Genomic DNA, 16,867 nt, shown 5'->3' with positions numbered 1-16,867 from the left:
TTAATACAAAACTGGACATGTACAACTGCTTCCATGGGGTACTCCTACTCTCACTATCCTCTGTCCCCAAGTCCCTGTTCAGGCACCACCTGTGGAAGACCTGCTCCACCTTTTAAAGGGTTCCTATGAGGAGGAGAGAGGAATAAAAAATGATAGGTAGATGGAAAGATAGCAGAGAGGAAAAAGACAGAAACACAGGATGGGTTTGGGAGGACCTGGGTCAAAGCCCACCAGCCCAGAACTTTATTCTAAGGGGCTTTTTATAACAATGCCATGGGGCAAGGCAAAAGACTTCCCCCTTGCTAGATACCGCCAAGTGTAGACCCTTCAAAACACCTGGTACCCAGGCCCATGGTCCAATCATGCTCTTACTCAGCCCTGCTGGTAAAGCAAGCTCAAATCTCACTAGGAAACCTCTGTGGGCTCCCACACTGAGGGACCACCTGGGGCTAGGGGAGTACTGGCCATTTTAGAGCCATCTGGGATGCATTTTCTAAGAAATAATTGGGGTTGGCATACTGTAGGCATTTTGGAGCCATCTGCAGATGGTTGGCTATCTGTTGGAAAAGTTATAGACTAGGGACAAAGGGTAAAGTTAAGGAACTTAGCGGAAAAATTTTATCTTGGGTGTACATTTGAAACTCCCAGGCCCTTAAAAAGAAATTTTTTTAAAAGTTAAAAAAAAATTAAAAAGGAACTAGAGATGGCTCAGCAGTTAAGAACACTGAATGTTCTTCCAGAGGACCTGGGTTCAATTCCCAGCAACCGCATAGAAGTTTACAACTGTCTGTAATTCCAATTCCATGGAAAAACACCAATGCACATAAAAAATAAAAATAAAAATAAATTAAATAAAAAATTTCAGTCACTGCCATGTGGTGGTGGCACACTCCTTTAATCTCAGCACTTGGAGGGAAGAGGCAGACAGATCTCTGAGAGTTCAAGGCCAGCCTAGTCCATAAAGTAAGTTCCAGGATAGCCAGGACTGTTTACACAGAGAAACCCTGTCTCAAAAAACAAAACAAAACAAAATGTCCAGGACCATTGTCTTAGTAGTTGTGGGGAGAGAAGTACCAGAACCAGAGGAGAGAATGTGTATGTACATTTAAAACTTCCAGGCCTAAGACACAGAATCTGCCAGTTCCAATCAGACCAAGAGGTGAGTGACTCTTCTATCACCCAGAGAGTCCTGCCTATAGGACCTAGGCCCTGAGGCACAACCTGTGCTACCCACCCACTCATCACTGACCCAGTTGCAGGTCAGCAGGGAAGGTTCTGTGGGCAGGCCTCCCCACCAACCACTCCCATTGTACCCTGCAATCTACAAGACCCACTCCCTTCCCCAAAGCCACCCACCCCCCTGAGACCTCAGTGGCTCCTTGAGACACAGCATCCTCCATCTCTGATTGGACTAAGAGCTCTGGTTAGACCAAGAGTAGCCCCCTGAGAACCAGACACAGAAGCACAGATTGATTGGACCAAGAGCAGCTCCCTCAGACACAGACATCTCTTGCACCTATTGGAGGAAGACATGGATAGATGCCAGTGTAAAAATATGTACAACAACATAAAAAGCAATATGGCACCACCAGAACCTAGCAGTTCTACAACAGCAAAACCTGAATATCATACTGTAGAAGAAGCAGGAGAAAGCAACCTTTAAAAATAACTTTATGATGATGATAGAGGTCTTTAAAGAGGAAATGATAAATTCCCTTGAAGAAATTGAGGTAAAGACAAACAAAAAATTGTAAGAAATCAATAAATCCCTTACAGAAATCTAAGAAAACCAAGAAAAAAAAACAATTAAACAGGTGAAGGAAAGAGGTCAAGACCTGAAAATTAAAATAGAAGCAATAAAGAAGACATAAACTGAGGGAATGCTGGAAGTGGAAAATCTGAGTAAATGAACAGGAATTACAAATGCAAGCATAACCAACAGAATACAAGAGATGAAAGAGAGAATCTCTGACGTTGAAGATATGATAGAAAAATAGATTCGTCAGTCAAAGAAAACAATACAGCCAACAAAGTCATAACACAAAACATCCAGGAAATCTGGGACACCATGAAAAGACCAAACCTAAGAATAATAGGGATAGAAGAAGGAGAAGAATACCAGCTCAAAAGCACAGAAAATATATTCAATGAAATTATAGAAGAAAACTTTCCCAGCCTAAAGAAGGAAATGCCTATGAAGATACAAGAAGCTTACAGAACACCAAACAGACCAGAACCCTCCAAAAAAGTCCCCCTGCCACATAATAATCAAGCCACTAAAAATACAGAATAAAGAAAGAATATTAAAAGCAGAAAAAGGCCAAGTGACTTAAAAAGGCAGACCCATCAAAATAACACCCAACTTCTCAATGGGTACCCTGAAAGCCAGAAGGTCCTGGACAGACATTATGCAGACACTAAAAGACCACAGATTCCGGCCCAGACTACTATACCCAGAAAAACTTTCAATCATCATAGGTGGAATAAACAGGATATTCCATGCCACGCCAGATTTAAACAATACCTATCCACAAATCCAGCCCTACAGGAAGCACTAGAAGAAAAACTCCAACCTAAGGAAGTTAGCTACACTCACAAAAATACAGGCAATAGATAACCCCACAGCAGCAAATCCTAAAGAATGGAATTACATAAACACTACCACCAAAAAAAAAAATAATAACAGGAATTAACAATCAGTGGTCATTAATATCCCTTAACATCAATGGACTCAATTTGCCTATAAAAAGACACAGGTTAGCAGAATGGATATAAAAACAGGATCCCTCCTAATGCTGCATACAAGAAACACATCTCAACTTCAAAGACAGACACTACCTCAGAGTAAAAAGTTGGGGAAAGACTTTCCAATCAAATGGACTTAAGAAGGAAGCTGGTGTAGCTATCCTAATATCTAACAAAATAGACTTCAAACTAAAATCAATTGAAAGAGATTGGGAAGGACATTACATATTCATCACAGGGAAAATCCATCAATATGAAGTCTCAATTCTGAACATTTGTGCTCCAAATACAAGGGCACCCACACATGTAAAAGAAATATTACTAAAGCTTAAATTGCACATCAAATCCCATACACTAATAGGAGGAGACTTCAACACTGCATTGTCACCAATGGGCAAGTCTGCCAAACAGAAACTTAACAGAGAAATAAGGGATCTAACAGATGTTATCACTCAAATGGACTTAATAATATCTACAGAACATTCCACCCTAAAACAAAAGAATATACCTTCTTCTCAGCATCCCATGGAACCGTCTCTAAAATTGAACACATACTCAGTCACAAAGCAAATCTCAACAGATGCAAAAAAAAAAAATTGGAATAACCTCCTGTATTTTATCTGACCACCATGGCTGAAAGTTAGATTTCAACAATAACAAAAATTACAGAAAGCCTACAAACTCATGGAAACTTAATAATGCTCAACTGAATCACCAATGGGTCAAAGGAAGAAATAAAGAAATTAAAGACTTCCTAGAACTCAATAAAAATGAATATACAACATACTCAAACTATGGGACACTCTGAAAGCAGTGCTAAGGAAAGCTCATAGCACTAAATGCCCACATAAAGAAGTTGGAGAAATCTCACACTAGCAAATTAACAATACATCTGAAAGCTCTAGAACAAAAAGAAGCAGCCTCACCAAGGAGAAATAGATACCAGGAAATAATCAAATTGAGGGCTAAAATCAGTAAAATAGAAACAAAGAGAACAAAATAAAGTATCAATGAAACAAAGAGTTGGTTCTTTGAGAAAATCAACAAAATAGACAAGCCCTTCTCCAGACTAACCAAAAAAACAGAGAGACAACATTCAAATTAACAAAATCGGAAATGAAAAGGGAGACACAACAACAGGCAATGAGGAAATCCAGAGAATCATCAGATCATACTTCAAAAACTTGTACTCCACAAAATTAGAAAATGTAAAAGAAATGGACAATTTTCTGGATCGGTACCTCATACCAAAATTAAATCAACACGAGATAAATAATTTAAATAGACCTATAACCCCTAAGGAAACAGAAACAGTCATTGAAAGTCTCCCAACAAAAAAAAAAAAGCCCAGGACCAGATGGTTTCAGTGCAGAATACTACCAGAATCGCAAAGAAGGGCTAATATCAATACTCCTCAAATTGTTCCACACCATAGAAACAGAAGGAACATTACCAAACTCTTTTATGAGGCTACAGTTACCCTGATACCCAAACCACACAAAGATGCAACAAAGAAAGAGAATTACAAACCAATCTCCCTCATGAATATTGATGCAAAAATACTCAATACTGGCAAACCAAAGCCAAGAACACATCAAAAAATTATCCACCATGATCAAGTAGGCTTCATCCCAGATACAAAAATGGTTCAACATAGGAAAATGTGTCAATGTAATACACCATATAAACAAACGGAAAGAAAAAACCACATGATCATCTCATCAGATGCTGAAAAAGCCTTTGACAAAATCCAACACCCTTTCATGATAAAGGTCTTGGAGAGATCAGAAATACAAGGAACATACCTAAACATAATAAAGGCAATTTACAGCAAGCCAATAGCTAACATCAAATTAAATGGAGAGAAACTCAAAGCGATTCCACTAAAATCATGAACAAGGCAAGACTGTCCACTCTCCTCATATCTATTCAATATAGTACTTGAAGTTCTAGCTAGAGCAATAAGACAGCAAAAAGAGATCAAGAGGATACAAATTGGAAAGGAAGAAGCCAAACTTTTGCTATTTGCGGACGATATGATAGTATACATAAATGAACCCAAGAATTCTACCAGGGAACTCCTACAGCTGATAAACACTTTCAGTAATGTGGCAGGATACAAGATTAACTCAAAAAATTAGTAGCTCTTCTATATACAAATGATAAACAGACTGAGAAAGAAATTAGAGAAACAGCACCCTTTACAATTGCCACAAATAATATAAAATACCTTAGGGTAACTCTAGCTAAGCGTGTGAAAGACCTATATGACAAGAACTTTAAGTCTTTGAAGAAAGAAATTGAAGAAGATATCAGAAAATGGAAATCTCCCATGCTCATAGATAGGTAGGATTAACATAGTAAAATTGGCAATACCAACACAATTCTTCACGGACCTGGAAACAATAATACTCAACTTCATATGGAAAAACAAAAAACCCAGGACAGTTAAAGCAGTCCTGTACAATAAAGCAACTTCTGGAGGCATCACTATCTCTGACTTCAAGCTCTACTATTGAGTTGCAGTAATATAAACAGATTCGTATTGGCATTAAAACAGACATGTGGACCAATGGAATTGAATTGAAGACCCTGACAATAATGCACACACCTTTTGTACAATTTTTGACTATTAACCCAAAATTGTACAGTGGAAAAAAGAAAGCATCTTCAACAAATGGTGCTGGCATAACTGGATATCAACATGTAGAAGATTGCAAATAAATCCATATCTACCACCATGCACAAAACTCAAGTTCAAGTGGATCAAAGACCTCAATATAAATCCAGTTACACTGAACCTGATAGAAGAGAAAGTAGGAAGTAGTCTTGAAAGCATTGACACAGGAGACTACTTCCTAAATATAACACTAGTATCACAGACACTGAGAGCAACAATTAATAAATGTGACTTCCTGAAACTGAGAAGCTTCTGTAAGGCAAAGGACACACAGTAAATAAGACAAAATGATAGCCTACAGAATGGGAAAAGATATCCACCAACCCCACATCTGACAGAGGGCTGATCTCTAAAATATATAAAGAACTCAAGAAGCTAGATGTCACAATACCAAACAATCCAATTAAAAAATGGGCTACAGAGCTAAACAGAGAATTCTCAACAAAAGAATCTCAAATGGTCAAAAGACATTTAAGAAATTTCTTAACATCCTTAGTCATCAGGGAAATACAAATCAAAAGGACTCTGAGATATCATCTTACACCTGTCAGAATGGCTAAGATCAAAAATACTGATAACAGCTTATGTTGGAGAGGTTGTGGAGTAAGTGGAACACTCCTCCACTTTTGGTGGGAGTACAAACTTGTACAGCCACTTTGGAAATCAGTATGGTGGTTTCTCAGAAAATAGGGAATCAATCTACCTCAAGGCCCAATGATACCACTCTTGGGCATATACCCAAGGAATGCTTAATCATACTACAAGGACACTTGCTCAGCTATGTTCATAGCAGCACTATTCATAATAACCAGTGTAACACAAATCTTAACTGGTCTTATTAAAAAACAAACAAACACAGAGCCAGGTATTGGGGTGAACGCTGAAAAATCAGAGAAACAGAACAAGCCACAGCCCACCTCACCTTGCCAATTCCTCAGCTGATCTTGTTTCCTCAAACTGGAAGCCTCTGTGTCCTCATTGGAATGGATCTTAGCTGAATTGCTGCTAAAAGCCTAAAAGCTTAATGAAGTCTCTAGTTCCTGGTCCTCATGCCTTATATAGCTTTCTGCTTCCTGCCATCACTTCCTGGGATTAAAGGCATGTGTCACCATGCCTGGCTGTTTCCAGTGTGGCTTTGAACCCACAGAAATTCAGATGGATCTCTGCCTCCCGAATGCTAGGATTAAAGGTGTGTGTGCCACCATTTTCTAGCCTCTATGTCTATCTAGTGGCTGTTCTGTTCTCTGACCCCACATAAGTTTATTAGGGTACACAATATATTGTGGAACACAATATCACCACAAGCCAGAACCTAATAACAACCTAGGTGCCCCTCAACTGAAGAATGGATAAAGAAAATGTAGTACATATACACAATGGAGTACTACTCAGCAGTAAAAAAAAAAAAAAAATGACGTCATGAAATTTGCAGGCAAATGGATGGAACTAGAAAATATCATCCTGAGTGAGGTAACCCAGACTCAGAAGGACAAGCATGGTATGTACTCACTCATAAGTGGATACTAGATGTAAAGCAAATGATAACCAGACTACAACCCACAGCTCCAGAGAAGCTAGCTAACAAGGAGGACACTAAGAGGGACACATGCATTGCCCTGGGAAGTGGAAATAGATGAGATCTCCATGAGTAAACTGGGGGTGAGGGGGGCAATAGAGGGTAGGGGATGGGGGATGAAAACACAAGGGAATGATATAGTTGAACTGGAATGGGGGGAGTGGGAGAGCAATGAAAGAGATATCTTGATAGAGGGAGACATCATGGAGATAGGGAGAAACCTGGTGGGAGGGAAATTCCCAGGAATCCACAGGGATAACCACAGATTAGACTACTAGCAATAGTGGAGACGGTGCCTGAGCTGGCTTACTGTGGTACCCAGATTGATGAATACCCTAACTGTCATCATAGAGCCTTCATCCAGTAACTGACGGAAGCAGATGCAGAAATCCACAGTCAAGCACCAGGCCAAGCTCCAGGAATCCAGTCAAATAGAGGGAAGAGGGATTCTATGAGCAAGGGGGGTCAAGATCATGATGGGGAAACCTACAGAGACAACTGAACCAAGCTAGTAGGAACTCATGAACTATAGACCAATAGCTGTGGAGCCTCTGTGGGCCTGGACTATGCCCTCTGCATAAGCGAGACAGTTGTGTAGCGTGGTCTGCTAAAGGGGTCCCCAGGCAGTAGGATCAGGATCTATCCATTGTGCATGAGCTGGCTTTTTAGAGCCCATTACTTATGGTGGGGCACCTTGCACAGTCTTGATACAGAGGGGAGGGGCTTAGACCTGCCTCAACTGAGTGTACCAGGCTTTGCTGACTCCCCATGGGAGGCCTTACCTTTTCAGAGGAGGGAATAGGGGATGGGTTGGGGATGGGAAGACTGACAGGGAGTAGGAGGAAGGAAAAGAGAGGGATCAGTGGTTGGTATGTAAAATGAATAAAAAATTTCTTAATAAAGAAAAACAAATTAACTTCCAGGCCTATGGTTCTGGTAGTTGGGAGAAGGGGAGTCCCAAGACCAGGGAGAGATCCCACTCTCAAGAATAGGCAGTAGGCAGGAAAACTTAGGTTTGAAGACATAACTTCTCCCAGGTATGGTTGAGGAAAAGGTCATTGTAGATATTAGGGAGAACACAGCCACAGGCATCTGGAAGAGTGCAGACTGAACTGGACCATGAAAGTGGGGGGAGCCTATGATCAAGAGGCCAAGAGGCCAAGAGACCAAGAGGCCAAGAAGGGGTGTAGACAAAATGACTGAGTTATACAGGGAACAGAAGCTGGGGAAAGGAAGCAGAAGACCAGTCCCTGGGAGAGAGAGATTTAGCTTAGGGGGTGAGGTGAGAAGTGATGGGAAGAGCCACAGGCACTGAGGGATGCTGCGAGAGCTGGGAGGAGCCAAAGGAACTGAGTGGTACCAGTGCTGGTCAGTATTGATTCAATATGTTAATAGGCACCACAGTGAGCCGTTTGTCCTGAGTTTGAGACCTAACAGTTTTGCTTTGATTTGCTCACGACTGCACCACAGTTCTTCTCTCTTGAAGTGAGAAAGTATTTAACTTAATTTTGATTTTTATAGGAGCCCACAGTTGAGAGATTTTTGAACTTTTAAAAGAGATTTTGAATTTAAAAACAACTGGATATTTTAAAGGGACTGAACTTTCAATGTGTTTAATTTTGCAAAGATTGTAGGACTCTTTATTAAAGTTATTTATGTGGATTTTGTTTTGTGTTTTGTTTTTGAGACAGGGTTTCTCTGTGTAACAGTACTGGCTGTCCTGGAACTCAATTAGTAGGCCAGGCTGGCCTCAAACTCTCAGAGATCTGCCTGCCGCTGCCTCCCAAGTGCTGAGATTAAAGGTGTGCGCCACCACTTTCCAGCTATGTATGCTTTTTATGTGAGATCCTGGGGATGAATGAGAAAGGAAAGCTTGTGGTTTAACAGTGATGTGTTTGTGTGTCAAGTTGACAAGAGGTCAATTGTGCTGGATAGTTTTGTGCAGCTTGACACAAGCTGGAGTCATCTGAGGGATGGAAACCTCAGCTAAGAAAATACTTCCATAAGATCAGGCTGTAGGCAAGCCTATAGGGCAGTTTCTTAATTAGTGATTGATGGGGAGGGCCCAGCCCATCCTGGCATCCCTGGCAATACAAACCCTAATAAAGAGCCTGTGGCCAAAATGGCAGGGTTATATAGGAATGAGAGGCTAGTGGAAGGGAAGCCCATAAGCTGGAGAAGTTTAGGGTAGGGGTGGGGCAAGAAGAGCTGAGAGGAGCCAGAGGTACAAGTGAGCCTGGAGGCCAGCATGTGCTTTGGTGTGCCTTTAGGTACCACAGTTAGCCTTTTGTCCTGTGTTTCTTTAGAACCTGGCCATCTCAAATAGAAACATTGACAATAAGAGAAAATGACTGACATAACCTCACTAGCATAATGCAATACTGTTTTCAGTGTTGCCTTTTGTACAGTGCAGGCAGGTTGGGAAACTTGCAGTGAGTACTGACCCTACTAAGGTGAATTAGTTTATGACTTGAGCAATTAATGAAGTTAATTGTCACCACTGACTAACATCCGTAGAAGGTTTCCCTAAAAATCTTTTTCTAGAAAGTCCCAAAGTTCAGGGACAAAATTCATTTGGGAAATGGAATTTAGTTAGGAGCAGCTCATAGGCAGGCAGTTCATACTTCAATTGTGCTACTTATTTTTTTCTGCTACCTGGAACTTTTGATTTTCTTTTCTGATATGTTTTTCAGTTTTGTTCAGTACTTCACATAACATTTAAATCAGGGTCTCCTGCTGTCCCACGGATGCTATACCATTGCAATGACTGAATACTAATGCAGGGAGTCGGTCCAGTGCTCTTCCATGTCCCGTGAAACCGAGGAGGTGTTCGTCAACACTGCAGTTCCTAGGATCACATACCAGCTATACTACTCAATAGGACTTTGAAAAGTTACACAATCTTTGTAACTTTCCCCACCTGCAAAATGGGTTACTAGTAACATTTTCTTCACAGAGTCACAAGAATTCATTGTGGGCCGGGCGGTGGTGGTGCACACCTTTAATCCCAGCACTCAGGAGGCAGAGACAGGCAGATCTCTGTGAGTTTGAGACCAGCCTGGTCTACAGAGTGAGTTCCAGGAAGGGCGCAAAGCTATACAGAGAAACCCTGTCTCGGAAAAAAAAAAAAAAAAAGACTTCATTGTGATCAGATATAAAATACTTGTACCAGTACTAAGCAAATGCAGCTATTTTTTGTTGCTGGGCATTAATATTCTTAACTTTTTAAAATTAGAATTATAGATAAAACTACCATAAACATCTTAATGCAGCTATTTTCTTTGTGTCTAACTATTTCCCTAAAATGTCCTTCCCCCCCGCCCCCCACGGTTCATCCAATGGGCTAAACCATGTTCCTCCCCTAAACTGTATTTTCATTAAATGATTGACAACTAGAAACCAGACTACGAACATGCTCCCTCTGGAGCAGTGTCAGAAAGCAGAAAAGCTCTGATTCTCTGAGCAGCTGGGATGATGGAGACAGTAGACCATCACCCCAGACTAACGGTGTTGTACAGAAACAGGTGTCTTTGAAGTGGCACCTTAAACCTGACCTTGGCCTTCCCTTTTACATTGCGGCATTTGGTGATTCTAGAGTCCTACTTAGAGAGCAGTAGAAACTGGACCCTGAGCTGGGCCTGGTGGTGAGCACCTTTGATCCCAGCACTCCAAAGGCAGTGGCAGGTGGATCTCTCTGAGATTGAGGCCAGCCTTGTCTACATAGTGAGTTCCAAGACGGACAAAGCTGCACAATGAGACCCTGTCTTGAATAAAAAATAACCAAAAAAGATGGGTGGAGACCTTGAGAGAAAGGTTTTCAGGGATGGTGCCTACCCAGAGGTAGAGTCCCATTTCTCCTAGCAACTACTAACTGACCTCTTCACTTCCAACTCTTTCAAAAGCCAGGAGTCCCTCACTCACACTCTCATGATGCACCCTCTCCCAGACAGAAAATGCATTTAGCCCATCCATTCCTGTAGCCCAAGCTACACAGAGGAAAAAAATCGGCAATGGAATTTGGACAAATTGCCCTTTCATTGGGAAGAGTAAGGTAAATGCAGCAGATGGTTAATAACATTAAACACTAGTCACCTGCAAAGAAAATGTATCTAGAAGAATTCTCCATTTTGCTAAGGGCATTTAAAAAAATAGAGGATTGATGACTGTTAGATGGCACCAGAAACCGTACACCTTTTATCAGAATGAATGATTTAGTAGGTAATAATGTACTATAGAGTTTATTTTAAACAACTCACATTTATACAATAAGTTAAAATTTTCAACAAGCTGTCGTTAGTGATAAGTTAATCTTCATTCGGCATGGTGAGATGTGAAAGTACATGTGATCCCTAGTCTTCCAGTACCTGGAGCACTTAATAATTGTAGGTTAAACAATACTATCCTGAACAGTGTTAGAACCTAAGACAGGATTTTAAAAATAAGTAACATTTTGATAGTCTACTCATCATGAATCTTTTGCATAAAATTTGATTTTTAAATATCCATTAAAATGTTATTTAGTTTACTTACAATACCATTATCCTTTTAAGTGTCATTTTTAAAGGTCCTTATCCTAAAATCCAACATTAGTAGATAATGAACTTGTTTAAATAGTGTATAAATGTGTCAAGATTTTATATGTATTCAGTTCTACCTGCTACAGCTTAGATGCCAGTGAGCCAACTCTATGGAATTAACTATCTTTTCTTATTTTGTAACAGTAGAGAGTAATAGGTGTTATAGATTTCTTTATGTTAAATATAAGTGCTTATGATACAATTAAAATGTCAATTCTCTACTCTTCTTCTTTTATTAATTCTTTGAGAATGTCATAGACTCTGTTTTGGTCATATATGCATCCCTCACTTAATCCCTAAGTCTCTCAGGCCCAGCCCCTACCTACTTACCCTCTCCCAACTTCTTTTCTTTTTGTTGTTGTTGTTCTTGTTTTGTTTTTAATAATTCACCAAGTCCAGTCTGTGCTGATATGTAGCTATCCATTGGAACAGGGTCAACCTACCAGGTCCTCACTCTTGAAAAAAAAAAAAAAGCACGAACTTTCCCTTCCCCACAACCCATCAAACACCAGTAGCTCCTCAGTCAAGGATAGAGGCTCATGAGCCCCTCCCCACTCCATGCTATAATGTTGACTGGCTTAATCTTATACAAGTCTCGTGCAGGCAACCACAGCTGTCGTGAGTTCCTGTCATATCCAGAAGACACAGGCTTTCTGTGGTCTTCCCAACCTCTACCTCTTACAGTCTTTCTGTCCCCACTTCTTCTTGGTTCCTAATCCTTGGAAGAGGCTTGGGATATTCATGTCCCATTTAGGGCTAAGTACTCCATTGACACTTATTCTCTGTACTTTGACCACTTAGGAGTTTCTGTGTTAACCACTATCCAGTGCACAAAGAAACCCCTCTGATGAGACTGAGAGTTGCACTTATCTATGGGTACAGAGATACATATTTAAAGGGAAGTTTGATACTATGCCCATTTAGCAAGATAATGGTAGAAGGTTCACTCCTGGGGCCTGTGAGCCAACATAACCATAAACTCATGGCCAGATTGTATAGTACCAAGCCTGTTTTTTTCTCTTGTGTAGCAGGTTTTAAATCCAATCAGAAAGTTGTTAGTTATCCCTGTAGCGTCTGTACCACTACTACACACATAAGTCTATCTTTTTGTGCTGGTCTTTATTATAATTCACAGGGTTCACATAGAACCGATGACTTCTTTCCCCTTCCCCCAATCCTGCATAGCACCTTCCATTACTATAAGAGCTAGGTAGCAGGAGGAAGCTTCCTGATCATCAGTAGCTTGATTTCTCCATGTCCTATTACCATTGCATGGAATGTCTTCAGCAATAGTGTCTTACCATCAAGTTCTGATTGGCAATAATGAGGACTCGCAATAGCCTGTATTGTTTGGGGGTTAGGGTGTTACTAGGACACCCTTGACTAATCACTCAAAAGGAGATATCTCATACCTGGAACTGGGCTTTTATTTGGGAAGAGCCTTGTCCTCTACATAAGGTAACTACAATTAATCTTCTATATGAATATGTATGTTTATATATTTAAGAAATTTATAAAATAGTCGTCTTGTACACAGCTTTTTCAAACATCTTTAGTGTTAGTTATTTACCTTCCCGAACCCTCCTGTGCCCTTCTCTCCCATCCTTCTCTCCACCTAAACTTCTCTCCTCAGTGTTCCCCTTTCATCCTATTGTAATTTCCAAAAGCAATGTTTTTAATTTTTGAGAACCATTTCTTCTGATAGTTCTTCCATTATTTAAATAAGGTAATATGATTATACTTATTAATTTATCACATAGAATTGTTTGTGTGTGTGCATGTTCATGAATGTGCACATATATATATGCATATACATGTATGTGTATATATATATGTATGTATGTATATACATGTATAAGCATGCATGAGAAATTCAGAGAGCAACCTCAGGTATCATTTATTTTATTTTATTAACATTTTTTCAATTATTTTGCATACAACCATAGCTTCCTCTCCCTCCTCTCCTCTCACACCCTCCCCCTGACTCCTATCTACCCCCCTCCCCATCCATTCTTCCTCCATCTCCATCTCTTAGGATTGCTCTACCTTGCTTTCTAATACAGGGTCTCTCAATGGCCTGGAATTCACTGATTGGGCTAGGCTGGGTGGCCATCCAGCTTATTTTCTGCCCTGTCCTGTGTCTCCTGTGGTGTGATTACAAGTGTGCAACACCATTCCTGGATTGTTTATGTGAGTTCTAGGGGTTTTAACTCAGCTTCTTGTGCTTGAATGGCAAGTACTCTATAGACTGAGCTGAGTCTCCAGTCAAGAAGTGTTGCTGTGGCTTTGATACATCAAGTTATCTTGTATCAACACATTCCTGTTTCTCCCCCCACTTCTGGATGCAATATGGTTTGTATTTTCCTTCTACTCTTTGCATGCCTAGTCACTGGTAGCTTTTCCCCCCAATTTAGTGGCGGGGGGGGGCACACATGCTATAGCATGTTTTGTCAATCAGAAGACAACTTAGTGGAGTCAGTTTAAGTCACTTATTAAGTACCTTTGCACACTTAGCCACCTTGCCAGCTCTTTCCAGTAATCTTCACTTAGATGCTAGATGTAGTCAAATTTATCTTTTGGGGTGCTTGATATTTATACATTCCTACAAATATTCTTGAGTTTCATCCTGGAAGTTACTTCTAAGTATGTGGTCCTTTGGGGTTTTAGATGAGATCAGGTGTGTTCAAGGTGCCACAGACATAGATGTGTGGTGTTGATTTTTAAATTATTTTTAAGGGTTTTGTTTTTATTTTAACTATGTGTGTATGTTTGTATCTGTATGTGATTTTGTGCACATGAGTACAGTAACTTGCAGAAGCTACAAAAGAGTGTTTGGAAGCTGGAGTTACAAGTGGGACACCCCAGTGTGGGTTTTCTGCAAGGGTGACATGTGCTCTAAACTGCTGAGCCATCTGTCCAGCCCTGGGTGTTTCCGAAAATGTTTGATAAATGAGATCAGAGTGGCCTTCAGAGCCTTCAGAACACTGTCCGAATGAGGTCTCCTAGTCTGCATGGTAGAGAAAGACGCTTCCCCAGATGTCTGTGAGCTCTAAGTACTGTTTTCTTTATTTCTTCTATATGATTCCTTCCCCAGCTTCAGGAGCATGCTGATCAGAACCCTGCTGAATACATGAAGATTTTCTTTTTACAGAGCTCCTGAGTTTTCTCTATACCGCTCTGTTCTCTTCCATCCTATTTTCTGTGAACTGTAGCTCCCTAGTCTCTCTGGTCTTGTTGCTTAGTCTTAAATTCATTTCCAGGGCCTTCAGTCTTTCCCAAAAAGTGAGCTGAGACAACCTTGTCTGCTTCTGTCTCTCCTGGATCACTTTCCTCTGTTGACTGCATCCAATGTCTTGACAATATTGCTTTACACAGTTTGTCTGGTCTGCTGTTGGTCTGTTGTTGTTGTTGTTGTTGTTGTTTTCTTTTTAACTCGGGCAGGGAAGTAAGCCCGATCCCTAGCCTGCCACCTTGTTAGAAGCAGAAGTTCCTCCAGTGTTCGTGCTTAACACTGAGGTGTCCGGAGCTGGACTTAACACTGAGGTGTCCGGAGCTGGACTTAACACTGAGGTGTCCGGAGCTGGGCTTAACACTGAGGTGTCCGGAGCTGGGCTTAACACTGAGGTGTCCGGAGCTGGGCTTAACACTGAGGTGTCCGGAGCTGGGCTTAACGCTGAGGTGTCCGGAGCTGGGCTTAACGCTGAGGTGTCCGGAGCTGGGCTTAACGCTGAGGTGTCCGGAGCTGGGCTTAACGCTGAGGTGTCCGGAGCTGGGCTTAACGCTGAGGTGTCCGGAGCTGGGCTTAACGCTGAGGTGTCCGGAGCTGGGCTTAACGCTGAGGTGTCCGGAGCTGGGCTTAACGCTGAGGTGTCCGGAGCTGGGCTTAACGCTGAGGTGTCCGGAGCTGGGCTTAACGCTGAGGTGTCCGGAGCTGGGCTTAACGCTGAGGTGTCCGGAGCTGGGCTTAACACTGAGGTGTCCGGAGCTGGGCTTAACACTGAGGTGTCCGGAGCTGGGCTTAACACTGAGGTGTCCGGAGCTGGGCTTAACACTGAGGTGTCCGGAGCTGGGCTTAACACTGAGGTGTCCGGAGCTGGGCTTGTTGAGGGTTTTGTACCAAATCGATTTAGGGCTCTTCCTTTGGATGTCGATGCTCTGAGACATCTTGAAATTTCACCGTGTGGGTCTGTTTTTATTCATTAGAGTTGGTTCTCTGTGGGTCCTCCCAGTCCGTAGCTTTAATTTTTGGGTAACTACAAAGGGTCTTTTAGGTAACTTCCTTCCTTTGATTTTTCCCTATTATTTTTCTCTGCTCTTATAATTAGTTGAATGGTAAGCCTAAGTGTCATTTTTCATTTGTTTTTGTGATTTGTTTTGTTCATTTTTTTCCTCCAAGAAATGACTTTATCTTCCATTCATTGATCTCCCTAAAGTATTTTCTGGCAGCTTCTATGTTTTCTGTTATTTGCTTCTTTTGGACTTCTCTTTGAGTTCTAGTTTTCATTATATAAACTTTTCTCTGAAGACCGTATTTTAACATTTTTATGTGTGTGTGGGGGCACCTTCATGTGGGGACAGGTGCGTGTGTGGGTAGGGGTGTACTTACACACAGAGTGTTATAGAGATCAGATGACAACTTCACATGTCAGTCCTCAAGAGCCTTCTACCTTTCGTTTGAGGCTGAGTCTCCAATTGGCCCAGAACCTACCAGGTAGTCCAGGTTAGCTAGCCCAACACCTCCCACATGTCTGCTTGTCTCTGCCTCCCATCTTACCCTCTGGGAGGTGACAGGCACGTGCCAGAATATTTGGACTTTTGTGGGTTTGAGAATTGCAAACTCAGATCCTCATTCGTGGAAGGCAAGTGCTTTGCCAACCTAGCCATCCCATCAGACTTCCAATGACTATTTTAAAGAAAAAATCATCCACATGAGCCTGGGTCATTCTGTTGTTCTAGATAGCAAAAAAGCTATCAGTGATTACTAACATCTTCTCAGAAGGATCCCAGAGCCAAACAAAGAAAAACAAGGCAAGTTAAGCTTGGACATAAAAAATAATAGATTGAGAAGGTATGGAAAGGTAACATGGGGTTACCACCAAATATCACCAATATCACCAAATATCACTGTGTATATGCATGACAATATCATAATGAAATGTGTCATTTTGTATAATTGATATAACAAACAAAAACCCATGAAGCAAAACCCAATATCCTTCAAGAGTAGGAGTAAGTCATTCATCATTTATAAAATGGCAGAGAGAAAGAACCAAGCTTTTATAATCTTTC

Source organism: Peromyscus californicus, unplaced genomic scaffold (assembly GCF_007827085.1).
Source record: "Peromyscus californicus insignis strain IS unplaced genomic scaffold, ASM782708v3 Scaffold_5__1_contigs__length_169319896, whole genome shotgun sequence".
Taxonomy (NCBI): Eukaryota; Metazoa; Chordata; class Mammalia; order Rodentia; family Cricetidae; genus Peromyscus; species Peromyscus californicus.
The sequence above is the reverse complement of the archived record's forward strand: the minus strand, read 5'-3'. Positions refer to the sequence as shown.